Source organism: Mobula hypostoma, chromosome 10 (assembly GCF_963921235.1).
Source record: "Mobula hypostoma chromosome 10, sMobHyp1.1, whole genome shotgun sequence".
In the NCBI taxonomy this organism is placed as follows: Eukaryota; Metazoa; Chordata; class Chondrichthyes; order Myliobatiformes; family Myliobatidae; genus Mobula; species Mobula hypostoma.
In genome coordinates, this window is record NC_086106.1 from 95266425 (window position 1) to 95293200 (window position 26776).

At 41.2% G+C, this 26776-nt stretch overlaps 1 protein-coding gene across 4 annotated transcripts in view; it reads right to left on the bottom strand.

Moving 5' to 3' along the window:
• LOC134353050 (synaptotagmin-like protein 2) overlaps positions 1-26553 on the bottom strand; it is a 118364-nt gene extending 91811 nt beyond the window's left edge. Inside the window, exon 1 of one of the 4 annotated variants that reach the window (XM_063060888.1) lies at positions 26535-26553. The gene's annotated coding sequence lies outside the window, so the exon portion shown is untranslated. Of the gene's footprint in view, positions 1-20060; positions 20229-20296; positions 21018-21044; positions 21904-26534 lie in introns of those variants that run through there. The other 3 variants (XM_063060884.1, XM_063060886.1, XM_063060885.1) reach the window with 3 other exon arrangements.
• Between the last annotated feature and the right edge of the window lie 223 nt (positions 26554-26776).

Consider the following 26776-nt stretch of genomic DNA (forward strand, 5'->3'; position numbering starts at 1 on the left):
AACTTCAACCTCCTCATTTATCTTTTACAAGGCAAGGTATCATATAAATCATTAGCTATTTTTAACAGTTTAACCTTTCCTTCATATTTTAACAACACCCACCATTCAAAATTTGACATTCACTAAGACTTCCTCCTTCCTTGCTCGAGTCATCATGAAAACCAATGGTATCTGCTTTAACTGAAAGAGATAATTGTTTTGCAAGTCTCCACACAAGCACATTGTCATTTGGGTATTTTGTACAATCTTCTGATGATCAATTAAAAATCATCGAAGAAGCCAATAATCAAGGCTGTGAGTTCTAACAGAAGATCTTGAAAGTGCAAAAAGTAGTACAGTCCTGAAATCAGAGGTAATGAAAAACAGAAATGGAGTGTCATTTTCCTTATGAGACTATTGCTTCATGGAGTGGATCTTAACCACTGTCAGCTACATGCCTAGGGGGAACCAATCTGGGAGAAGAATGCAAGTAACATGAACACAAGCCCTACACACACTGAAAAGTTTGACTTAAATATTCCACGATCCGTAAAGGTTGAAAGGGTTAAAAAGGAATTTGTAATCTTGGCAGCAGCAATAAAGTTAAAATGTTAAAAATTCTACAATTGTTCCTCTGGATTTGAGAGGTTCTCCAAGACCAGGGTACCGTACATGCCTCTTTCCATTGTTTCTACAACACATCCCAAACTTTTTATGGCTGATTTGACTGTGGAATCATGATTGTGAGGAAGCCAGAAGCTGAACATCAGCCTAGCCTCAAGCGTCTCAGTGAAATTTGTTTGGGAGCTAAAGAAAAATATGGACCTAGAAAGAATGAGCATCCAAATAAACTTGATATTCCATTTCAAGTTCTCTAAGACCACTTTACATAAATAGAACAGTACAGAACAAGGAACAGACCACTTGGCCCACAATGTTGTGCCGAACCAGCTAAAAAGCAAATCAAAAACACTCAAACACTAATCCCTCCTACCTACACCATGTCCATATCCCTCCATCTTCCTTATATTCATGTGTCTATCCAAACATCTCTTAAAAGCCTCTACTGTATATTCCTCTACCACCATACCAGACAGCATATTCCAGGCATCCACACTCCCTGAGGGAAAAAACTTACCCATCACATCTCCCTTGAACCTACCTCCTCTCACCTTCAGTGCATGCTCTCTGGTATTGGGCATTTCAACCCTGGGAAACAGATACTCTGTCCACTCTATCTATGCCTCTCATAATCTTGTAAACTTCTACCAAATCTCCCCTCTGCCTCAGATGCTCCAGAGAAGATAACCCAAGATTATCCAGCCTCACATGAGCACATACCCTCTAAAGCTGGCAGCATCCTGGTAAACCTCTTCTGCAACCTCTCCAAAGCCTCAACTTCCTTCCTATATTGGGGTGACCAGAACTGTAAGCAATACGCCAGATGTGGCCTCACTAGAGTTTTATCAAGTTGCAACATAACCTCCTGGCTTTTGAACTCAATGCCTCAACTAAGCCATCTTAGCCACCTTATCGACCTGCGTAGCCACTTTCAAGGAGCTATGAACTTGGATCCCAAGATTTCTCTGCTCGGAAACACTGTTTTGCCCTTGGCTAAAGAAATTCCTCCTCATCTCCATTCTAAAAGGATGCCCCTCTATTCTAAGGTTGTGTCCTCTGGTCTTAGACACTCCCACCATAGGAAACGTCCTCTCTACATCCACTCTGTCAAGGCCTTTCACCATTCGATAGATTCCTTTTTTTTTGTAATTTATTTTTTATTGAAGTTCATCATCAAACAAACATTTACATAAGATGTATTTCAGATATTGTACATATATATCATATAATCATATTTGCCACAAATCCCCACATAATATTTATCTGAGGTATACATCTATAGAAAAAAGAGGAAAGAAAGAACAAGCAACAGGAGAAAACTATGTACAAGTAGGGAGTGATCTCTTTTTTACAACATATTCATTGATTTGTGAGAATAAAATCAGGCCTATGAGGTGTTAGGTACTTGAACCATTTTTCCCAGTATGAATCAAATTGTTCCAACTGATGATTAACAGATGCCGTTATCTTCTCCATTTTGTAAATGTCCATTGTAATTTCCATCCATGCGTTTGAAGTTGGGCTCTCCTGTGATAACCAATTCCTGGTAAGAGTCTTTTTACCAGCCACCAGCAGTATATTCATTAAATATTTATTTCTTTTCAACCATTCTTGAGATACATACCAAAAATACTAGAGATGGGACTAGACCAGGTGGGAATTGGGAAGAGAGAGTGAGGCTGACGCTGCGCAACTCTCCCTCACTTAAATCCAAATCAAGCACTAGTCTCAACACCATCATAATGGTGTCGAGGTCCTCATTGACATTAACGACAGACCAACAACAACAACCCAAAATATATGGTCTTACTTTCTAAGGATATTTCACATTTAAAATGTCTTGTCGGATATGGTGTATCGCACTCCAATAGTCTTTGATAACGGGGCAATCCCAGCAAATATGATAATGGTTTGCATTTTGATTTCCACAATTTCTCCAGCAAACAGGGAGGTTACTATCATAATGGGATTTCTGAGAAGGTGTAATGAAATATCTTATCAAGTTTTTCCATCCAAACTCCCTCCATTTCTGTGAACTGGTACACTTCCATTGATACCTCTATATTATTGTCCATTCTTCCTCAGATATTATTATCCCTCCTTCCTTCTCCCATTTTGCTTTAATGTATGAAGTCAAATGTGTTTTAAGATTTGGCAAACCCTTATAAACGCTTGAAATGATTCTACTACCATTACCTGAATTATATGCTTTTCTAAGTAGCTCTATCAAACATGTACTTGCCTTGGTTACATTTTAAACCCTCCTATTAACATACTGTCGCATCTGTAGATACCGATAAAAGTCTTGTTTTCCTAATAAGTGTTTCTCTTTGAGCATTTCAAGACTGAACAGTGTTCCTTCTTTCATTATATTGCAAATAGCTGTAATTCCTTTCCAGTCCTTAAATCTAGCATCCAGTTTATTTGGCGTAAAATCCGAGTCATATGCACACGATTTAAGAATTGCAATATCTCCCTCTAGTTTATATTCTTTTATAATAGTTTTCCATATTTTAAGAGTCCATTTCACCCATGGATTATTAATAGTATTTATGTACCTTTGTAAGTTGCTTTCAGCCAAAATTGTCTGTATGGGGATGGAAAGTATCCTCTCCTCAATGTTTTTCCATTGAGCATCATACGATGGGTTACACCAACATTTCACAGCTCTCAACTGTGCTGCAAAATAATGATCTCTAAGAGAAGGTAGGCCCCATTCCCCCCCTTTTCCTTGACTAATTGAAAAGTTTTGAAAGGAAATCTAGGCCTTTTACCTTGCTATATATATCTTGATAACATTTTGTTCCATTCATTGAATTGATTCTGATTAATCTCTATTGGTAGGGTCTGAAAGAGATATAATAGTCTGGGCAATATATTCATTTTAATAGAGTCAATACTTGAACTGAGACTTAAAAAAGAAATTAGGTTCCATCTTGTTATATCTTCCTTAGTTTTTTTATAGAAAGGCTGATAATTGAATTCTGATAATTCTGACAAATCTTTTGGCATAATGATGCCCAAATATTTGAAAGACTCTATTTGCCATTCCCAGGGATATCTACTTTCAATTTCTCTTGGTGGGCTATAGTTATACGAAGGTAATTGGGTTTTTTCTATGTTGATCTTGTATCCTGATAATTGACCATATTGTTCAAAGGATTGCATCAATTTAGGTAAAGAGTATGTTGGTTGCCCTAGATAGATCAAAATGTCATCTGCGTAACAGGCCAAATTATGCTTTGTTCCTTTAATAGTAATTCTCCTGATATCTTCATTTTGTCTGACGTATTGAGCTAATGGTTCCAGATATAATGCGAAGAGAAGCAGTGACCATGCACAACCCTGTCTCGTGCCCCTTTCTAGGGTAAACTATTTGATAAATATCCATTGACTTTAATCCTAGCCGTAGGGTTCATTCGATAGGCTTCAATGAGGTCACCCCTCATTCTTCTGAATTCTAGAGAATACAGGCCTAAAGCCATCAAACGCTCTTCATATGATAAGCCATTCAATCCTGGAATCATTTTCAGGAACCTCCTTCGAACCCTTGGCAATTTCAGCACATCCTTTCTAAGATAAGGGGCCAGACACCGCCCAGAATACTTCAAGTCACGCCTCACTACATCGTTGCTTTTATATTCTAGACCCCTTGAAATGAATGCTAACATTGCATTTGCCTTCCTCACCACCTGTTCAACCTGCAAATTAAAATTTAGGGAATCCTGCACAAGCGCTCACAAGTAAGTCCCTTTGTATCTCAGTATTTTGTATTTTCTCTCCACCTAGAAAATAGTCCACCCTTTCATTTCTTCTACCAATGTGCATTACCATACACTTCCCAACACTGTATTCTATCTGCCATTTCTTTGCCCAATCTCCTAATCTGTCCATATCCTTCTGTAGCCACTCCACTTCCTCAAAAGTACCTGCCCTTCCACCAATATTCAAATTGTCTGTAAACTTTGCAACAAAGACATTAATTCCATCATTGAAATCATTGACATACAATGTAAAAAGAATCAATCCCAATACAGACCCCTGTTGAATACCATTAGTCACAAGCAGCTAACCAGAAATGCCTCCCTTTATTCCCACTTTTTGCCTTCTGCCAATCGGCCACTGCTTTATCCATGCTAGAATTATTCCTGTGATTCCATGAGCTCATAGCTTGTTTAGCATTCTCATGTGTGGCACCATGTCAAAAGCCTTCTGAAAATCCAATACACAACATCAAATGATTCTCCTTTGTCGATCCTGCTTGTTATTTCTTTAAGTAATTCCAATGGATATGTAAGGCAAGATTTCCCTTTGCAGAAACCATGCTGACTATGGTCTATTTTATCATGTGCCTCCAAGTACACTGAAACTTCATCCTCAACAATCGACTCCAATGTCTTCCCAACCACTGAAGTCAGACTAAATGGCCTATAGTTCCTTTCTTCTGCCTCTCTCCATTCTTGAAGACTGGAGTGACATTAACCTGTCTCTCCACTTTCAGGGAACTACAATTGATGTCAGAAGTTTACATACACTTAGGTTGAAGTCATTAAAACTCATTGTTTAACCACTCCACAGATTTCATATTAGCAAACTATAGTTTTGGCAAGACCTTGAGGACATCTACTTTGTGCATGGCATGAGTAATTTTTCCAACAATTGTTTACAGACAGATTATTTCACTTTTACTTGACTATATCACAATTCCAGTGGGTCAGAAGTTTATAAACAAAATCAAAAGAAATCAGGAAAGACCTCAGAAAAAAAAATTGTGGACCTCCACAAGTCTGGTTCATCCTTGGGAGCAATTTCCAAATGGCTGAAGATACTACGTTCATCTGTGCAAACAATAGTATGCAAGTATGAACACCATGGGACCACACAGCCATCGTACCGCTCAGGAAGGAGACGCATTCTGTCTCCTTGAGATGAACGTATTTTGGTGTGAAAAGTGCAAATCAATCCCAGAACAACAGCAAAGGACCTTGTGAAGATGCTGGAGGAAACAGGTAGACAAGTAGCTATAACCAGAGTAAAACAAGTCCTATATCGACATAACCTGAAAGGCTGTTCAGCAAGGAAGAAGCCACTGCTCCAAAACCGCCATTAAAAAGCCAGACTACAGTTTGCAAGTGCACAGAGGGACAAAGATTTTACTTTTTGGAGAAATTTCCTCTGGTCTGATGAAACAAAAATTGAACTGTTTGGCCATAATGACCATCGTTATGTTTGGAAGAAAAAGGGTGAGGTTTGCAAGCCGAAGAACACCATCCCAACCGTGAAGCATGGGAGTGGCAGCATCATGTCGTGGAGGTGCTTTGTTGCAGGAGGGACTGGTGCACTTCACAAAATAGATGGCATCATGAGGAAGGAAAATTATGTGGATATATTGAAGCAACATCTCAAGACATCAGCCAGGAAGTTAAAGCTCGGTCGCCAATGGGTCTTCCAAATGGACAATGACTCCAAGCATACTTCCAAAGTTGTGGCAAAATTGCTTAAGGACAACAAAGTCAAGGTATTGGAGTGGCCATCAAAAGCCCTGACCTCAATCCGATAGAAAATTTGTGGGCAGAACTGAAAAAGTGTGTGCGAGCAAGGAGGCCTACAAACCTGACTCAGTTACACCAGTTCTGTCTGGAGGAATGGAACAAAATTCCAGCAACTTATTGTGAGAAGCTTGTGGAAGGACACCCAAAACGTTTGACCCAAGTTAAACAATTTAAAGGCAATGCTACCAAATACTAACAAAGTGTATGTAAACTTCTGACCCACTGGGAAAGTGATGAAAGAAATAAAAGCTGAAATAAATCATTCTCTCTACTATTATTCTGACATTTCACATTCTTAAAATAAAGTAGTGATTCTAACTGACCTAAGACAGGGAATGTTTTCTAGGATTATATGTCAGGAATTGTGAAAAACTGAGTTTAAATGTATTTGGTTAAGGTCTATGTAAACTTCTGACTTCAAATGTACATACAAACAAAGTGGTCTTTGAGAACTTAAAGTTTAACGTCAAATTCAGAGGTAGTACTTCTGCATAAAGATAATGATCAAGATCAAAGCAGCCTGAATTAAAACATGCACATTAAGGAATGATATCAAAAATTTCTTCATTTATAATTGTGATATATTTATATTGGTGTAAAGCGCAGATTTTCTACCTTGAGGTCAATATTACATTAAGCCACTCTGTACTGGCTTGAAATATGGCAGCACTCTGTGCATCAAGCTGTGGGCAGTTGGGTATTAACTTCAGTAATAACCAGATACGTTTCCCTAATGATCCTGCGTTAATGAGTTATGCAAATCACTGCAGTACAAATCCAAAAACTCAGTACGTCATGCTGAAAACAAGAATGGACTGAGAGTCTGAATTGCTAGAGAGACCAGCAGGTCTGTGACTTAAAGAAAGTGCACTAAAACAGGAAGGCAAATCTCTCAACACTGAAATAAGAAAGAGCACATATAAAAGGGGGTCAGGTCAAGCTGCCAGAAATAGTATTAATAAGACACATCAGGAAAGATTACAAATATAGAGTCTTAGAACACTACAGCACAGAAATGGGCCATTCGGGCCATTTAGCCTGTGCTGAACTATTATGCTGCTTCGTCACCTTGACCTGCACCCAGACCATAGCCCTACGTACCCCTCCCAACCATGTGCCAAAATAAATTTCTCTTAAATGTAGAAATCAAACTGGCATCCACCACTTCCGCTGGCAGCGTGATCCACACTCTCACCACTCACTGGGTGAGGAAGTTCCTCCTCACGTTCCCCTTACCCCATGATCTCTAGTGCCAGTCTTAAAGCCAATTTATATTTGTGCATCAAATCGATGCCATAAGTACAGCGTTGCAATGTACCCTACGCCGTAGCCTGACGCACTCCTCCCCAAAAATGTAACTACACATCACGGCGACGCAGACCGCAACAACTGTGATTGGTCCGCTTTGTAGCATCGCATTTCCTCCTACGCTGCAATAGCTTCCCTTTGGGCGACTGAATGGCAGGGAAGGAACTCTGGCTGCAATGCTTTCCATAAAGCTTTACAGACCTCCGAAATTATGGAGGACCCTGTGCTTGATGCCAGTTTGTAGCTAGCTGCTACAGCCTGTTGATTTCCACCTAAAGCTAAAACTCGAATGGTGATTGCCAGTCTCTGAGTACACTGTGCGTACACTGATGCGAAATAAATGGTTGGAGACGATGATCCAAATCGTCAAATCTACCTGCTGACATCCGGAAATATTTGAAATGTATTTCCTCGTCCATGTTTCTCAGTAGCCGGACAAGCACAGAAAATTCACCCTCCTTCAGTTTCAGTCGCCATTGTTTGAAGTGAACACAGTGGCACAGAAACCCCACCACCAACTAGTGTTTTGGTGGTGAATTGCAGAGCGACGCAGACAAACCAACGCACAAGTATAAATGCTCACAACGGCGTAGCCCACTTGCATAGACTACGGCGTAAGCTAGTATGCACAAATATAAAACAGTCTTGACCCAACCTCAGTGGAAAAGGCCTGCTTGCATTTACCCTGGTTATACAACTCATAATTTTATATACATCTATTAAATTTCCCCTCATCCTACTGTGCTCCAGGGAATAAATTCATAACCTATTCAACTTGAATATGTCAGAGAGCAAAAGGCGTTTATCTTCTACCTAAACAAAAATATGTTCAAGACAAGTTGCACTGCAGATGTGACAGGGAAAAATTCCAGAAAAGAACCTAAAAACAGTGATCCCCGAGGAAAAGAATGCCCTGTTGCGAATATATTGGGCTTGGACGTATTGAAACACCACCTAACTAGAGCCAACAGGGTAGTGAAGTGGAAAAATAAAAGGATGTGAAATTTGACAACTACATCTCATGATTTTTAACTTAGGATAATTTGATATCCTAGGTTAAAAGTTATTTTCAAAACAATATCAATGCACAATTGTTCACATTTAAGACTTGTCACACCTTTCATTGTGTTGGGATAAAGGGCTTCAATGTTACAGCAGCTGCCATGGCTGCATACCTCATGATGTGTCACTTTGTAAGAGTGCTGATATCATGAATTTCACGTCAACAAGCTTGTGCAAGTCCTTGATTGCTGCTAGCAAGGGATATATTTTCAAAGAAAATAATTGTCACGCAGCAGCAGGGTAGATAATTGTGAAATAACTTGACTGATGTCTCAGGTGCCGTGTAACCTGACATTCGAGTGAGTGAATAACACCTCAAATGTCAAATTGATTCCAATATTAGGATTCTTCTCCCCTCTTTGGTCTGCACTGACAGCGCATCTGCTTTATGTTGCAAATTCACTAGAAGTACTCCTTTTGTGGAATTGATATGACAGTAATGGGTGAGTGAGCTCGAGTCAGAAATTATCACACTTACACAATGCTGGTTCAACCAAAAGAACAGGCCTGCCGTTATGTTTTTTAACTCCTGAAACTAAACGAAAGAAAAACACAGGAGCCAGGAAATACAAGTTTCTTCTTTAGTGAGCCATTTACATATGGTGTGATGGTGTAATGACGTATGCCATTCACATACTTTTACATATAACCAGTAATGAATTAGGTAAACAAAGAATGATTAATCAAACATTTTTACAATATTGCTGAAGTATTACTGGAATTTTAAATACACAACACTCCTCCCTGCTTCAATATAAACTCCAACTCAATATAAAATGCATCTCAACTCAAATGTCTAACATATTGCTCTCTATAATACAACTACTATGCAGACATCCACAGCATAGTACATTTTCAATTGTCCCAGTCAGGCTTAAGGATTTCATTGCTGTGGAGGATTTCTTATTCTTGTGGGATAACATCTTTCCTGACAAGGTGGGGTCACTCTACTTGGCAGGTGAGACTTGTGGCTGTGGAACAATCTCAGGTTCTGGGGCCTCCTCCAAGGTAGTTGTAGGAGTTGATTCTGGGACTGCAGGGAGTGGTTCCGACAGCTCTAGACTCCTTTTTTCTCTAACATTCAACTCTGCTCTCCTCAACTAATCGATATTTTGCCTCCAGATGACATCTGATGCAATCTGCACTGTGTAGGAGAGTGATCCATTTCTTTCCAAGTACCTATGTTTGATCACCTCTGTAGTCCCTAATCAGGGCTACTTATCCAGGAGTGAAACATCAAACATCTTTCTGTGAGGAGCCCTCAATTGGTCTCACTGTCTGTCCTGCATACTCCTTGAGGGGATCCAAGTGTGAACGCAAGGGACAACCCTGGAACAGCATAAGTGGTGAGTTGTTGGTTGTGATGTATGCTGCATTGTGATATGCAAGGAGGAATTTGCCGAGCTTCTGATTCACCGTCAGGGTAGAGTGACATTGCTCGCAGTGCCTTCTTTAGGCTCTGGATAAAACTTTCCACCAAGCAATTTGTAGCTGGGTGGTATGGTGCATGTGTAATATTTCTTATTCCATTCATTTTCAGGCTTGACTGAAATTCACTTCCATCACTCTTAACAGGTGACGTGACTGCACCTATGCCATAAGCCGAGGCATCACTGGACGATGTGGATCATAACGTGTGAGTACAGTGTCTGCTGTCACCACTTCCTTTCACCTTTGGAAACCCACTCACACTGCTTTGACCATTGCCATTTCCTTCTGATTTGTAATAATGGGTTGAAGAGGTGGAGCATAGTAAGCAGGTTTGGCTGAAACCCATTACAGCAATTGACAAATCCTAAAAAGTATTGCAACTGTGACATGCTCTTTAGCCTTCGGGCATCCATCACTACTTGAATTTTCTCAGAACACTTGTGTAATTCTCATGCGGCAATGGTGTGCCCATTGTAAGTGCTGCTTGGCTTTAAGAATTCACACTTGTCGCATTGTGCTCTGAGCCCATAATCATCTAATCTTTTTAATACTGACTTGAGGTTTTGGCGATGCTCCTTGTCACTGGTAACAATGATGTTATCCAGGTAACACTGAGCGCCTGGGCAACCTTGCAGCAGCTGATCTGTGACTTTCTGCCGGAGTACAAGTGCAGATGCTACTCCAAAAATAAGTCTATTATAGCGATAAAGCCCTTTATACCACCAGAAGCAACTTGTGAGAAACACTTTGAAATCTTCTTCAATCTCCATCTTTAGGTAGGCCTCAGCCAGTCCATTTTACTTAAGTATTTCCCTCCAGAGAGGTTTGCGAAGATGTCCCCTATCCAGAGCAGAAGGTATTGATCGACGTCAAGTACTGGGTTGAAAGTGAACTTAATATCACCACAGTTCTTAATGCATCCTTGCTTCTTGGTTACTGGAACCACTGACTTTGGAAAGGATTCCTTTGGCCTCCTTGTGATCTATTTCACCGACTACTTTATTAAGGGTGGTATAAGGAACTGGACAGGATGTGGCGTTTTCATTCAACGCTATTTTATCAGTAATATATTTGAGTTTTCCAATGCCTAATGTTATTCTGTGACATCATCCTGTACCTTTCTTAATTTGCTTTCAGTTGGCTCTATTGCAGGGGCAAATGGTGGATGGATCTCCAATCAAGTTGTAGTTGTCTCAGCCAATCATGGCCCCACAATGGTGGCCCTGTTTTTACCACATAGAAGCCTGTGTGGCTTGTTGATAGTTCTACTTCACTGTTACAAATGTTATTCCCACATGAACTATCTTTTATCCAATATAAGTTCTTAGTTGGACATCTGCAGGCTTCAGTTCAATATCTTTGAAATGCCATTCAAACTCATTTTGTGGAATTACTGAAACTGCTGAGCCAGTGGCCATTTCCATTTTAATTAATTTGCCACTCACTTCTGGTGTAAGCCATATTACTTGTCTGTTAGTTTTCACATTGTAAATCTCAAGGCTGCTCAGTCCCATATTAACTCATTCTTATCAGATTTTATCAACAACATGCAGTTTATTGCTCTTTTTGAAACTGCAAGCTTGACATTTTATCTTTATCTCTTCCCTGTGCAGTCCATTTATTTTTGCCTGCCCCACATACTCTTTGTGTGTGTCTTACTTTGTTGCATTTTCTGCAAGGTTGGCCTTTAAACCTGCATTTGTCTGGTGTATGTGAGCCCCTGCCGTAATGGTAACACATTCCGCTCCCCCACCGCGGTCAGGCAGGCTTCTACTTAGACATTGAAATTTTGTTCACTCACACTTTCATATCTGACTGTACCAATTGCATCTCTGTCTGCAGTTTCCATTGATACAGTGATTTCAACTGCTCATGTGTTGTGCTTCGATTAGGAGTTTTGACTGCTTTCTTGCAAAATTCTACAAACTAAATGATATCTCAGTGCATCATGAAGCCCATCACTGAACAGACAATTCTTAGACAATTTCTTCAATTCATCCACTTAAGCTGAAATGGACACCCTTTGCTTTTGATTCTACTTATGAAACCTAAAGCGTTCTGCAATCAACAATGGTTTTGGTTCTAAATGCCCCTGCATTACTCTCACAGTATCAGCAAAGCTCAGTTCAGCTGGTTTGATTGGAGCAATTAAACTTCTAAACAAACAGCTATTGCACTCTGTAACATGAGCACTTGCTTCTTATCAGCTATTCCATTTGCTTGAAAATGCTGCTTATTTTATTAAGTATACATCATGCAGCTGTCTGTTGTGCAACCGATGCACCTCTGATGTAGCCAGCCAATTCAGCTTTTATTTTACCATAGTTATCACCCAGTACTCACTGTTTATGAACCCATGGCTGCACATGTTGTTTGTTAATTTCTTTCATTTTCTACCTTTTTTTTAAAACTCAACCGTCTCTCTCCTTCTGAAAGAAACACATGCTGCACTTTATTTTAACTCAAACCTCTCTCTCTCTCTCTCTCCCTCTTCTGAAGAAAAATATGCTGCACTTCAATGGGTAGATGGTCAACTTGGGTTTGTTTTAAAACTTCCCTGTCACCACTGTTATGCTTTGTAACTCCAGAAACTAATAAAAAAAAACACAGAAGATGCATACTTAGTTTCTTCTTTAGGGAGGCACTCAAATATGGTGCGGTAGCTTAATGACATATGCCATTCAAGTACTTTTACGTATTACCCATAATGAATTGTGTAAAGAAGATTGCTTAATCAATGTTTTTACAATATTACTGAAATATTGAATTCATCTTTCCCCATTGTGGGCTTGAAAAAAAGAATTAGCACAATGTCAGAAAATGGATCTCCTTCAAGGTTCCATTAGAGATTGCGCTTCACTCAATAGACTTCATTGCCATGAAACGTTAGTCCCTCAGTATTTGTGGCATCTGTTCAGCGTACAGGTATAAGACTCTTGTGTGCAATGTTAAATATCTGTGATCTGTGCAATCAGCAGTCCAAAGCGTTCAACTTCTCAACCAATATTTGCACTAAAAGAGGGTCAGTGCTCCAAAGAAAGTGCCTTTCATGTGGAGGTCAGAGTTCTTAAAAAGAGGTGCTACTCATCAGGAAATACAGACTAATAACAACTACATATGGAACTGCTGTAAATCTGTTTATGAGGAAATATAGTGTATCATTTCAGCTGTCCTGGATAGATATCATTGTACTATCGCATGAGTAACGTTTGGAGATGGGGAGAGTCATTTAGTTTATTTCCTTGAGCAAACAGATCCTCGACTTCCTCACTTGCATGCCACAGACAGTTTGTATTGGCAACATCTCCCTCACAGTCACCATCAGCATGCATGCAACACAAGGCTGTGTGCTTAGCTCCCTGCTCTTCTTGCTTTGTACTTATGACACTGAGGCTAAGCACAGCTCCATGACACCACTGCTGTTGGCCAAATCGAAGGTGGTGACGAATTGGCCTACAGGAGGGAGATTGAGAACCTGGCTGAATGGTGTCACAACAGCATTGCACTCAGTGTCAGCAAAACCAAGGAGCTGATTATTGACGACGGGTGGGGAAGCTGAGATCCATGAGCCAGTCCTCATCAGGGGTTCAGAAGTGGAGAGGGTCAGTAATTTTAAATTCCTTGGTGCTATTGTTTCACAAGATCTGTTCGGGACCCGCGTACAAGTGCCATTACAAAGGAGGCACGGTAGTGCCTCTACTTTCTTCGAGGTTTGCACAGATTTGGCATGTCATCCAAAGCTTTGAAAAACCTCCACAGATTCCACAGTAGTGTGGTGGATAGCACGACGCTACTACAGCTCGGTGCAATCCGCAATTCAGAGTTCAGTTCCGACGCCGTTCTGTAAGGAGTCTCTGTACGTCCTTCCCGTGGATTGTGTGGGTTTTCTCCAGGGTCTCCAGTTTCCTCTCACTGTCCAAAGACGTACTGGTTAGGTCAACTGGTGATTGCAAGTTGTCTCGTGATTAGGTTAGGGTGAATCGGGTTTGTTGCTGGTTGCTGAGGTGATGTGACTGGGAGGGCCGGAAGGGCCAACTCCACCGAGCGTCGCTGAATAATTAAATAATAAAAGGCACAGTGGAGAGCATCCTGGCCAGTTGCATCACGGCTTGGTATGCAAACGCCAATGATCATGAACGGAAAAGCCTACCAAGCCTAAAGGCCTCACAAAGATAGCTGGAGGGGCAGGTAGTTTTGAGGAAGTAGAGAGGTTACAGAAGGACTTGGATAGATTAGGAGAATGGGAGAAGAAGTGGCAGACGGAATATATTGTCAGGAAGTGTCTGGTCATGCACTTGGTAAAGGCAGAGACTATTTTCTAAACAGAGGTAAAATTCAGACATTAGAGGTACAAAGGGACTTGGGAGTCCTCATGCAGGACTCCTTAAAGATTAACTGGCAAGTTCAGTCAGAGGTAAGGAAGGCAAATGCAATTCATTTCGAGAGGACTAGAATATAAAAGCAAGGATATAATGCTGTGGCTTTATCAGGAATTGGTCAGACCACACGTGGAGTATTGAGAGTATTTTTTGAGCCCTTATCCAAGAAAAGATGGGCTGGCATTGGAGAGGGTCCAGAGGGTGTTCACGAGAATGATTCTGGGAATGAAAGGGTTAAGGGTTCTACCTTTGAGCATTTGATGGCTCTGGAGCTGTACTTGCTGGAGTTTAGAAGAAACCTATTGAATATTAAAAACCCTGGATGTGAAGAGGATGTTTCCTATAGTGGGGGAGTCTAGGACCAGAAAGCACAGCCTCATGATAGAGGGACATTCCTTTAGTGCATTGGTTGTTTGTTTGTTGGTAGTTTTTCATGCATTCTATTGTTTTTTGTATCTACTGTGAATGCCTGCAAGAAAATGAATCTCAGGGTAGTGTATAGTGACATATACATACTTTGACAATAAATTTACTGAGGGCTATGATTTAACGGGCTCCTTATGAAAATTCCCTCTATGAGGAGTCCACTGTTGCCTGTGTGGAGACCGTCTCTGTCCACCCAGTTCCGAGGTGAATCAGGAAACTCAAGAGAATGCAGGTGCTGGAATCCAGGACAACAAACTGTTGATAAAGCTCAGTCATCCCCAGAAGGTCTCCTTGTCTGCCCGTTGTACGTACACCTGCTAACCTTCATGTTTAGCCTCAGTGTCCAGGGCTCTCTGCTGAGGCTGGGGAGCCTGCACCATGTGACAGTGCGCTCCCTGCACTGTTAGCTGTCTGCACTCCTGGACTGACAAAGGTGTTGCATTCTTATCTAGAGAATGTGATCTTCACTATCTTCCTGATATTAGCAAACAATCCAGAAGCCTGTTGGCTGCTGAAAACATCAGGCAGTGCGGAGCCTCTCAGTGTGAAGTAGTGATGGATCTATCAGAACCATGCATTCACTGTCAAAAAATAATCACGGAAACTTCAAGTGCGTGCCCACAGCAATGCTGGTTATCATCATTATCATCAGTCCTCTTCTTCTGTCCTTCCATTTTCTCAGGCCGTTCCTGTTCTTGTGAGCAGGGTGGAGTGTGGGGGTCCCTCCTCCTCACTACTCGCAAAGACAAAACAGATGACACATGCAGATAAGCTGCACCCAAAGCACTTCAGCAGTACACACAGGAAAGAGAGTAGCTACATCAGATTGATTCAAAGGATTTCTGGTAATCAGCATCAAACATCGTTAATCGGCAGATTTAGTAGATTTCTTACATCCTCTGCTCAAGCGGCTGTGATGTCAGCGATCTCTCAGCCCATGGAAAGTTCTCCTCTACCCTGATACTGCTCTCAGGGTCTTCACCAGTCCTTACTGCTTCCTTCCTGTTCTTCGAAACTTCGGCCAAAATGGATGAGATAAATGAAAATTAGTGTGCGAGTGTGAGTGAGAGAGATACTGTATCTCTAAAAACACACAGCATTTAATCATCTCTTTCGTCCCCGCAATCTCCCTTTCCTCCATGGAAGCCAACACATGGAGGGCGGAGCAAAGTTAAGATGACACCTAACGGCAACTCCTTCGCCTGCATCTTAGGAAACAGCTCTATTTCCATCTTTAATATCTCTTTGCCCCCTTTTCAAGGTTCTTTTGAAGACCCTGACCTGGAGTTACACTCTGACTTTGCTTCTTCACAGGGACAGGACCCTCTCTCAGGGCCTCAACACCAGCTGTGTTTCAATATGCCAAGGACACGGCCTGGAAGACTAGCGCACCTTCAGGATTTTCGTGGCTCTGGAGACAGCCTGATTCAAGGCCTGTGCCCCTGACTGAGGCGTCACGGGAGAACACAGAACATCGGGAGCTGTGTGTCCAGAGACCTGAGCCCTTTCAGGGCCAATTCTCTGGGAGCAGAGCTCGGAAAAAGTGACGCAACAGACCTTTAACATCATAAATCAGCAAGTTATTTGTTATGTCTCCCCTCTCGCTGTGAAAATGGGGACATCTCTTTTTCCCTTATTAGGGAGAGAGAGAGAGAGAGAGAGAGCCTGTGGTATGTTGAATTACCGGGTGAATGAGTAGTCTTTGGGGTACAGCAAGTCTGTGTCTTTATTGATGCTTTGCTGCACACTTGAGTGCCTGGTGGAGGACACTGGTGCTCTTTTGCTGGTGGGGGGAGGGGGGAATCATTGCTTTGCTGCTACATGTGCATGGAAGGGGGGAGCTGGGGAGGGGGCTTTGGTGTTCTGATGTTTAACTGTCATTCATTCTTTCGGGGACTCCTCTGTTTTCGTGGATGTTTGCGAAGAAAAAGAATTTCAGGATGTATATTGGAAACATTTCTCTGACATTGAATGTACCTATTGAACATGTGTTATTACTATTTGGTTGCAGTTTGGGAGGACGCCGTCAAGTCCTGACACCCTTCTCTGATTGCGACACAATGCTAAATGCAAACCTGTTTTCATGCGCCAAAAATAAGGGCACCCCAACTCTGACAACGGAACGGTCCAAATGGCATTCATGCTGCCTGCTGATTTCAGTGGCTATCATGCCTCTGGATTGTTGAGGGAGCTACATAGCCTACCCTCTTTTTTTCAAAATTCCTTTTGACCTCTGCTGAATCGCGCCAGCCTCAACCGTTGAAAGTATCCTGAGAGTCCCACACACTTGGGAACTCCTGAAGAGTGCCAATAGAAAGCTGAAAAAAATGGCACAATTCCAACTCCCTTCCATGTTCTTGGGCTCGTTGTTGGAAAAATTATACATAACTACTGGATGAAGAGTAAAAAAAATAAAGCTCAGTTTAAAAGCCTGCAAACCACCATTACTTGATCTCAGAACTCAGGAGCGGCAGATGTTAGAAACTGCTCCCGTGCATGCCTGCACCTGTCAAGACTGTTTTAAGAAAAGAGGAGTTAGAAGAAATAGAAAATAATGTCTGGGAACAGATTAAAGCCATGATAGTATTTGCACAAACCCATATTTCTGCAAATTGAATCCCACAAGATATTCTCTTCATTTTTAGACGTAAAAGTTGAAGAACTCTTATATTACAAATGCAAATAAAAAGTAATAGGTCTTCAAGTTTTGAAAAAGCAATCTAAATCTCACAGGACTAGCACAATCCGATTAGCTACAAACAGAGAAAAACCGCAGATGCTGAAAACCCAAGTAACACACACAAAATGCTGGAGGAACTCAGCAGGCCAGGCAACATAAATGGAAAAGAGTACAGTCGACATTTTGGGCCAAGACCCTTCAGCAGGACTGGAGAAAAAAAAGATGAGTAGATTTAAAAGGTGTGGGGGGAGGGGGAGGCAGAAACAGAAGGTGATAGGTGAAACTGAGGGTGGGGGGAGTGAAGTAAAGAGCTAAGAAGTTGATTGGCGAAAGAGATACAGGGCTGGAGAAGAGGTAATCAGATAGGAGAGAACAGAAGACCCTGGAAGAAAGAAAATGGGAGAGGAACACCAGAGGGAGGTGATGGGCAGGCAAGGAGATAAGGTGAGAAAGTGAAAAGGGAGTGGGGAATGGTGAAGGAGGGGGAGGGGGCTTACCAGAAGTTTGAGAAGTCAATGTTCATACCAGCAGGTTGGAGGCTACCCAGACATAATATAAGGTGTTGTTCCTCCAACCTGAGTGTGGATTCATCACAATAGAGGAGGCCGTGGATTGACATATTGAAGTGGGAATGGGAAGAGGAATTAAAACGGTTGGCCACTGGGAGAAGCCTTTACTTCACCTCTCTCCCTCCCGGTTTCACATCGCCTTGTGTTTCTCCCTCCCCTCCCCCGCTTTTTAAATCTACTCCTCACCTTTTCTTCTCCAGTCCTGCTGAAGGGTCTCGGCCTGAAACAGCGACTGTACTGTTTGCCATAGACGCTGCCTGGCCTGCTGAGTTCCTCCAGCATTTTGAGTGTTTTACCCAATTAGCTAATTCATATTAACCTGATTTTGTCACGGGAAATGCTAAGTAAGTCTTCTCAATGAATTTCTCACAGCACAGAAGTATTAAAAGAACATTCATCTACTTTCTTTAACTTTGGAAAGTTTAACTAGTGAAACTTTACTCTCAAATTAACCAGCAACCGTGACAGGTTCAGAATGAGGTAGGATACAGCAAATACTGATTGTGCCTTAACAGGAATTTATGGCAAAATTCTAAATCAAGGTTAGAGGAAGAGTTATAGGATACCATATCACAATGAAAATTGAGAAGCATTCACTCTGTACAAATAACAAATCCATGGCACAAATCAATGGGTCAATAGTTAAGTACAATGCCCTGTGTGTGACATAGTATCAAACAGTCTAGGAAAGTTTCAGTCAATTTCTCTTACCCATTGCTAGCCAATCGCAGCGTAGCAGAGATTGAAGATTGTGTAACTGATCGATGTCTCTGGGACACAGAGAACTTAAAAAAAAGAAATTAGCCAAGTTTCCCACCCTGCTATCCAGAAACAACTGTTGGAATGTAGATTTAACTGAAAGTCTACTTGAGCTCATACTGATAGCTTCCTTCCTCCACTTTTACCCCAAAGCTCACAGTTCAAGTTCAAGTTGATTGTTGTCAGAGGCATACACACAAAGCACATAAATGTTTTTGCTGCAGCAGCAGCAGCAGCACATAACAAAATGAGGACAAAGTTAACACACACCTAAATTAAAATAAATTTTACATAACTTATTTGTGCAAAATAAATTACACTAGGGCAAGGTACACACACACACACACAAGACTGTGAGCATTTGAAATAATAACTACCAGCATTAAGAAGTGAAGGAGAAATTAATCTTTGATCACAGACATTAAGCTTAGGAGGGAGTATTGTGCACTGGCCCTATTTATTTCTGCAAGTTCAGTTCCACTGAATTCATAGGAACAAATGTACAAAGGGGGAGTTTAACGCTGACTGGTCCTCCCATTCTCCTTTACAATGCTGAATTTCAGAAAGAGAGAAGAAAATCGGAGCCTTTATCACTTCTACATAACACTAAAAGGCACAAGTCTACCTCTCCAAAATGCCTAAAATGCATGCATGCAACTCCTGGAATGGAACCCCCATGGTGGGGATAGCATTTCCAATTAGCAAGCTACAGAAGTATATAAAATACACACATAGCATGCAATCAGAAAAGAAAAATGTTTATAAAGATACAGAGAATTTTATTTGATTAAATTCTTACCAAATGCACCTTCCCTTCTCTTATTGAAAAAAAGTAATCAACACCTTGATTAAAGAGGATAATCAAAATCAGGAAAAAATGAAAAAATTGTCTTCATATTAAGAGACTAGGAGCTGCAGTGAAGAAAGGGGTTTAAGAACACAGATTGAGCCAAATACTGAATTTATAAAAGGTTTATCATGACCTGCTATTTAACAAAGAGCCAAATACCCCAAATGCCTGCTCTTCCAAAGGTTTGAAAATATGTAATTCCAGAATCCTCTGATACCGAAAACATGGAATTCAAATAATACTGACAAGCTGTTGTTTTCGATTAATATTAGCACACATTTTGCAGTAAGAAGTCAGGGGCAGATTTCTGATGATATTAACCTGGTGATTACAAGAAAGGCAACACAAAATTTGAAAGGCAATTCTGAGATGTTCTGTAAAGCCAGAGTACAGATGTCCTCACACTCTGCCTGAACAGAATCTTTTTACAAACGTTCTACTAACCTGATAATCCATACGTAATATTCCTTCATAAATCCAGTCTGAATCTACCTTTTTGCTGTCTGTTCTCTGAGCCTGGCATTTGCCATATGTTATTTTTAGTTCCACCTCTGTTTGTTTTGTCGCCCAGGGAGTGCTGACATTGAAACTTTTAACTTTTCCTAAATCCTTCACTGCTTCAATAATTCTCCTATCAACAATACTCTGTCCAAAGTTCTTATCTCCCCTGGTCCACTTACCATATTACTTCTAGTCAGTTTTGGGCCTTAACCCTCAAAAAGAAAACATATTGTCTTCGGAAGAAGTAATTGTACCGGGGTTTGCATAGTTAAGTACGAGAGCTGTTTCCGGAATCTCAGCTTTGAGATTAAACAGTCAAGCAGCGATCTAATCAAGACAATTCAAGACGTAGGTTCAGAGAGTAAGTGAAGGAGGCAGATTCAGATAAACAGTTGCCTCTGGCAGGGAATTAGAGCAACAGAGAGTAATGGTTAAATTAGAGCTGGATTACTAAACAGAGAAATTAGCAAGTTCCTTCTCAGGGTTCGGGACATCCGAACCTCTCTAATATAAAAGCTGTAGAGACTGGGTCACTTATAATTTACAGCTGTTGGATGTCCATATTCACAAATTCTACAGTAAATCAAAACTGGGGAAGCGGCGTTGACGTAACAAGCTCCTCTTGTTTCTGTGTCAGTTCCATACCTTACACTAAAGGTACGATGGTCTCAAACACAAACACTTCAAAAGAAGAGCGGGGCTGATAGACATGGGGTTAATCCTCTATGGTCAAAGGTGACAGCATAAACAGCGCTCGAACGAAGGTAATCAGATCTGGAGGAAGTAACCCAGACAATTACTGCATCTGAAATAATTCACACTCAGACTCGACATTCTTTTCCTTAGGTTCCTCTTAAGCGACAGCCAAGACTTTCAAAACTTTCACAAAAGTTCAGCAAAACGGCGAAAGAAAGAAACTTTTACCACCTCGGATACATCACGTCAGCTGTCAAGAGGAAGTCAGCGCACGAAACAATTCGACTGCAAGTTGAAGAAATATACAGCGAGTCCTCGCACCCTGTCTGAACAGGATTTCTTTCCAAATGTCGCGCACACCCGGCTCAGTAACCAGCTATCATCAACAGGAAAACCTGAAATGGACTTCTCAGACAAGGAGGATTTCTTAAATCCACAGCAAGATCCAGCTGAGAGCTGGTCGAATTGGCCATGTTTCCATAAGAATAACCAAGTGAAAATGAAATATTCATCCGAGGGAAATTGTTTGGAATGAAAGGTCTATGTTTGTCTTTGCAAGAAGCGTTTCAATATTTTCTGTAGCTTTCAACGTAGAATGCTATATCCTCTGCTGTTGAACTCAGCCCAATGTAAATTATGTTCTTCGAATCACCATACACAAAACACTACTTTTCACTGTTCCTGCCAATATTGCACAGCTGACACTGTGTAAACGGCTGTGGCAGTTGAAATCTGAAATGGAGAAAATATCTCACCAAATTACAACAAAAACACCATTTAATATCAATGAGTGTGCACGACGTCTGATTTTCTTCGGGAGACCTGACTGCGAAGTGATTTGTTGGAGTGAATTTAACCCCAAAATTCTTACCGTGGAATTGGTAGGGGATTTTTTTGGAGTTCTGCTGTGAGATGGTGGCTAAGAAATTCGTAAGGGAATTTAGAAAAAGCAAGTCTACTCAAAGAACGCGGGACACTGTTTCACGGGAGGCGGCTGGTGCAAGAAGAGCTACGAAGTTTTACAGTACTGGAACAGCCTAACTCATTCTTGCACACACATCTGTGTATTGTCCAGCTTACATTCAGCAGCCAACAGGAATTCTGCAGATGCTGGAAATTCAAGCAACACACATCAAAGTTGCTGGTGAACGCAGCAGGCCAGGCAGCATCTGTAGGAAGAGGTACAGTCGACGTTTCAGGCCGAGACCCTTCGTCAGGACTAACTGAAGGAAGAGTGAGTAAGGGATTTGAAAGTGGGAGGGGGAGGGGGAGATCCAAAATGATAGGAGAAGACAGGAGGGGGAGGGATGGAGCCAAGAGTTGGACAGGTGATAGGCAAAAGGGATACGAGAGGATCATGGGACAGGAGGTCCGGGAAGAAAGACAAGGGGGGGGACCCAGAGGATGGGCAACTGCACCTCTTCCTACAGAATGTCGACTGCACCTCTTCCTACAGATGCTGCCTGGCCTGCTGCGTTCACCAGCAACTTTGATGTGTGTTACATTCAGCAGTGTCTTTTTTCATCTTAGCCTAGATGTGCAGGTCTGTACTTGTAATTTGCTGTCGCTACAGTTCAACAACAGAATCATATACTGAGATAGTCAGCGGTGCTGACAAAGGATTAGAACATGTCTAGACATTGTCAAATATCACACCAAGGCTAGGAGGACCATACAGTGTGGAGCAGGCACGCTTGGCTCATGATCTGTTGAAAGTGGTGTGTGTGACTTACAGTGAGCAAATTTACTCAGAGAACAGCATCTACTTAAGGATCAGCGAAAACAGAAACGACAGCACGTTCTCAATAAAAAAAGAGGTTACAGTATTTCTCCAGAAGAGTGCAGAAGACGAAAGACAGTTGTACGTAAATTACGACAACCGCAGTTACTTACAGGATGTGGTCATCTAGATGAATCAAGTGGGAAATTATCTGTTGGCTTCATTTTGGCTGGCAACAGCACTGTCGCTATCGACAGCCCTAAAAAGCACACCTTACATACAGCACCTTTATATGATTGGGTATGAGTCGAATTACTAATCCATTTGGAAAGGGATCCCAGACACAAGTGAATTTGAGAATTATTATATGATTGGGTATTGGTCTAATAACTAATCCATTTGAAAAGGGATCCCAGATGCAAGAGGATTTGAGAACTACTGTTTTAAATGACAATGCATTCGATAGAACATGATCACATGGAATATTCAGTCCAATGAATCTCCTCCCATTCTGATGAGCGCAGTGTTTACTGGGAACCACTACAGTATTTTGCAATGAATAATAGACTGGCCTAGTTGGAAATTTTGAATCAGAGGATCACAGAAAAGTTTTGGCACAAGGTTATATACGTGAGGGTTGATGTATCTTTTTAAGAACCTATTTTTCCATATGGAACATCTTTCAATCCATTGTGTTACAAACTGGTTTAAAAATATACAGAGAATGGAAATTTGAAATCAAAGCGAAGTGCAGGAAATACTCAGTAGGTCAAGTGGCATCTGTAGAGAGAGAGAAAAAACAGTGAAAATGTTACAGGTTCATTGAAACTGTCCTTTAAAGACCTTAGTAAGTATCACAACCAAAGAGCCTACGGATGGGGTAGCGACAAAGACGGTAGTTGATAAAGTAGAAAGGAAATCAAGTGTGAAGTTAACAGAGAGCAGGATGTTCCAGCAGGAGCAGTAATGCTGGCAGGCAGGGGACTTGGCAGACATGTCAGTGAGATCCAGAAGTATGACCAACCTTAGTCATGTTTCCTGAATGGATGGAAATGTTCTTGAAAATAAACAATATTGTCAAGGTCCCAGGGGAGGACACAAAATGTGACCACATGCAAAAAGAGGAAGACAATATTGCTGTTGCTGATGGTCAGACTGGAGACAAATGAGACATTGTTGAATCTATTATTGCTATGATTTACAAAGTCTCTAACAAGGACACTGTAAGGGCCTTGGAGGCACATTTTAATCCAGTGCATTTTAACACAGTCAATCAAGGACCTGAAGAAACAATTAATGAGTACATGGATGGGCCAAGTAATGCAAAAAAAAAGGGGGAGCTTCCATTTCTTTATACATAAGATGCTTATGTGCAGATTGATAAATGAGAGAAATCAGGTAAACCTGATCACCACACTGGACTTCACATTCAAGGGACTGTGCAAAACAGCACCAGTGCACCAATGTTCTTAAAAATATGAAGCAGATTCACTGAGAGCATGAAACCACCATCCAGACCATGCTCTCTTCTTGCTGCTGTCATGGGAAAGGAGGTACTGGAGTCTTATGTCCCACACCACTAGGTTCAGGAACAGATACAGTGGATTCTGGTTAATTGGTATACATCGGGACCTGTACATTTTGACCCTGTTAAGTGGCTACCCCATTTAGCTGAAGGTCATGAAACAGTTTTAAAAAAACAAACTACAATTTAACTGAGTAAAAATTACATATTCAACTGAAATACAGAACGAAGTATAACACTACCAATATTACTACAGCACTGTATAAGGCATTGGTGAGGCCGAATCTGGAGTATTGTGTTCAGTTTTGGTCACCAAATTACAGGAAGGATATAAATAAGGTTGAAAGAGTGCAGAGAAGGTTTACAAGGATGTTGCCGGGACTTGAGAAACTCAGTTACAGAGAAAGGTTGAATAGGTTAGGACTTTATTCCCTGGAGCATAGAAGAATGAGGGGAGATTTGATAGAGGTATATAAAATTATGATGGGTATAGATAGAGTGAATGCAAGCAGGCTTTCTCCACTGAGGCAAGGGGAGAAAAAAACCAGAGGACATGGGTTAAGGGTGAAGGGGGAAATGTTTAAAGGGAACATTAGTGGGGGCTTCTTCACACAGAGAGTGGTTAGAGTGTGGAATGAGCTGCCAGACGAGGTGGTAAATGCGGGTTTTTTTTAACATTTAAGAATAAATTGGACAGATACATGGATGGGAGGTGTATGGAGGGATATGGTCCGTGTGCAGGTCAGTGGGACTAGGCAGAAAATGGTTCGGCACAGCCAAGAAGGGCCAAAAGGCCTGTTTCTGTGCTGTAGTTTCTATGGTTCTATAGTTCTATGTATATGACTGTGTGTTAGTTGAAGGGTGTCACAGAACCAACCTTGCACTCAACATCGGCAAGACCAAACAGCTGATTGTGGACTTCAGAAAGGGTAAGACAAGGGATCACAAACCAATCTTCACAGAGGGATCGGAAGTGGAGAGGGTGAGAAATTTCAAATTCCTGGATGTCAACATCTCTGAGGACGGAACCTGGGTGCAACATATTGATCCAGCTGTAAGGAAGGCAAGACAGCGGCTATATTTCATTAGGAGTTTGAGGGGATTTGGTTTGCCAACTAAAACACTCGAAAACTTCTACAAATGTACTGTGAAGAGCATTCTGACTGGCCGCATCACTGTCTGGTATGGGGGTGCGGGAGCAATTACACAAGACTGAAGTAAGAAACTTGTGAAGTTAGTCACCTCTATCAAGAGTATTAGTCTGCAAAGTGTCCAAAATATCTTCAAATAGCGGTGACTTAGGAAGGTTGTGTCCATCATTAAGGATCCCCACTACTCAGGACATGCCCCCTTCTCATTGCTATCATCAGAAATGAGGTACAGAAGCCTGACGGCGCACGCTCAGCAATTCAGGAACAGATCTCCCCTCTGCCGTCTGATTTCTAAATGGACATTGAACCCATGAACACAACCTCACTATTTTTTTATTTCTGTTATTTTTTCACTAATTATTTTAACTTAACTAATAGACATAGATATACTTACTGTAATTCAGTTTTTTTCTCCATATTTATTTACCATGTATTTCTTTGTACTGCTGTTTTAAAGTTAACAAACCTCAGGACATATGCCGGTAATATTAAACCTGATTCTGATTCTAATAGCTATCAACAGAGGAGTTCATACATTGTATGCTGCCATTTTGTTTTGATTAACTGCAAATGAACGAAATCAGAGCAGGCCCCTCGTGCAGATAAAATATTGCTTTCATTGCCCTCCTGCATGAAGAGGTGTCAAAAATCACCGCTTTCTAATTCAGTGTCAATCGGTCCAAATGAATAAATTAGCACAAACAATTGAAAGTGAGTCTATTTAAACTGTTCACTCTAAGCAGTGTAGTGTCTAATGGCAACAAAAGTGCCTGCAATTGATGCAAGTTAGAAATTGTTGCATCCTCCAGATCTTCACTTTCATTGTAACATTCAAGATGAGTGTCAATACCTTCAAATTTTTAGAAACATAAAAAACCTACAGCACAATACAGGCCCTTCGGCACACTTTTCCCAGGGCCAAAATGGCTAACACGAAAGGGTACAGTTTTAAGATGCTTGGAAGTAGGTACAGAGGGGAGGTCAGGGGTAAGTTTTTATACGCAGAGAGTGGTGAGTGCGTGGAATGGGCTGCCGGCGATGGTGGTGGAGGTGGATACAATAGTGTCTTTTAAGAGACTCCTGGATAGATACATGGAGCTTAGAAAAATAGAGGCCTACAGGGAACCCTAGGTAATTTCTAAAGTAAGTACATGTTTGGCACAGCATTGAGGACCAAAGGGCCTGTATTGTGCTGTAGGTTTTCTACATTTCTAATATACTTTGCAGTGCCCCCATAGTGTAAAAAATGTCTACCATATGCTAACATGAGAAAAATGATTCTGTTTAAAATTGTTATTTATCATTAAACCTAGCTTACACCGTACCTCTGCGCTGTACAGCAGCTTCGATATCAAAGTGATCCTTGAGCTTGATGGTTTTCAGCAAGAGTTGAAATACCTGGTTCAAGTTGTGACAGCAAAAGCCTTAAGTACCCCATGCGTAACAATATCTAAGCGGTTTCTGTTTTTTGTGAGTTTGTGGTTCACTGCACTGAAACCTCTTTCAACAAGGTAGGTGGATGGAAATGCAATGAAGAGCGGTTTGGCTCTTCTCCAAAGACCAGGAA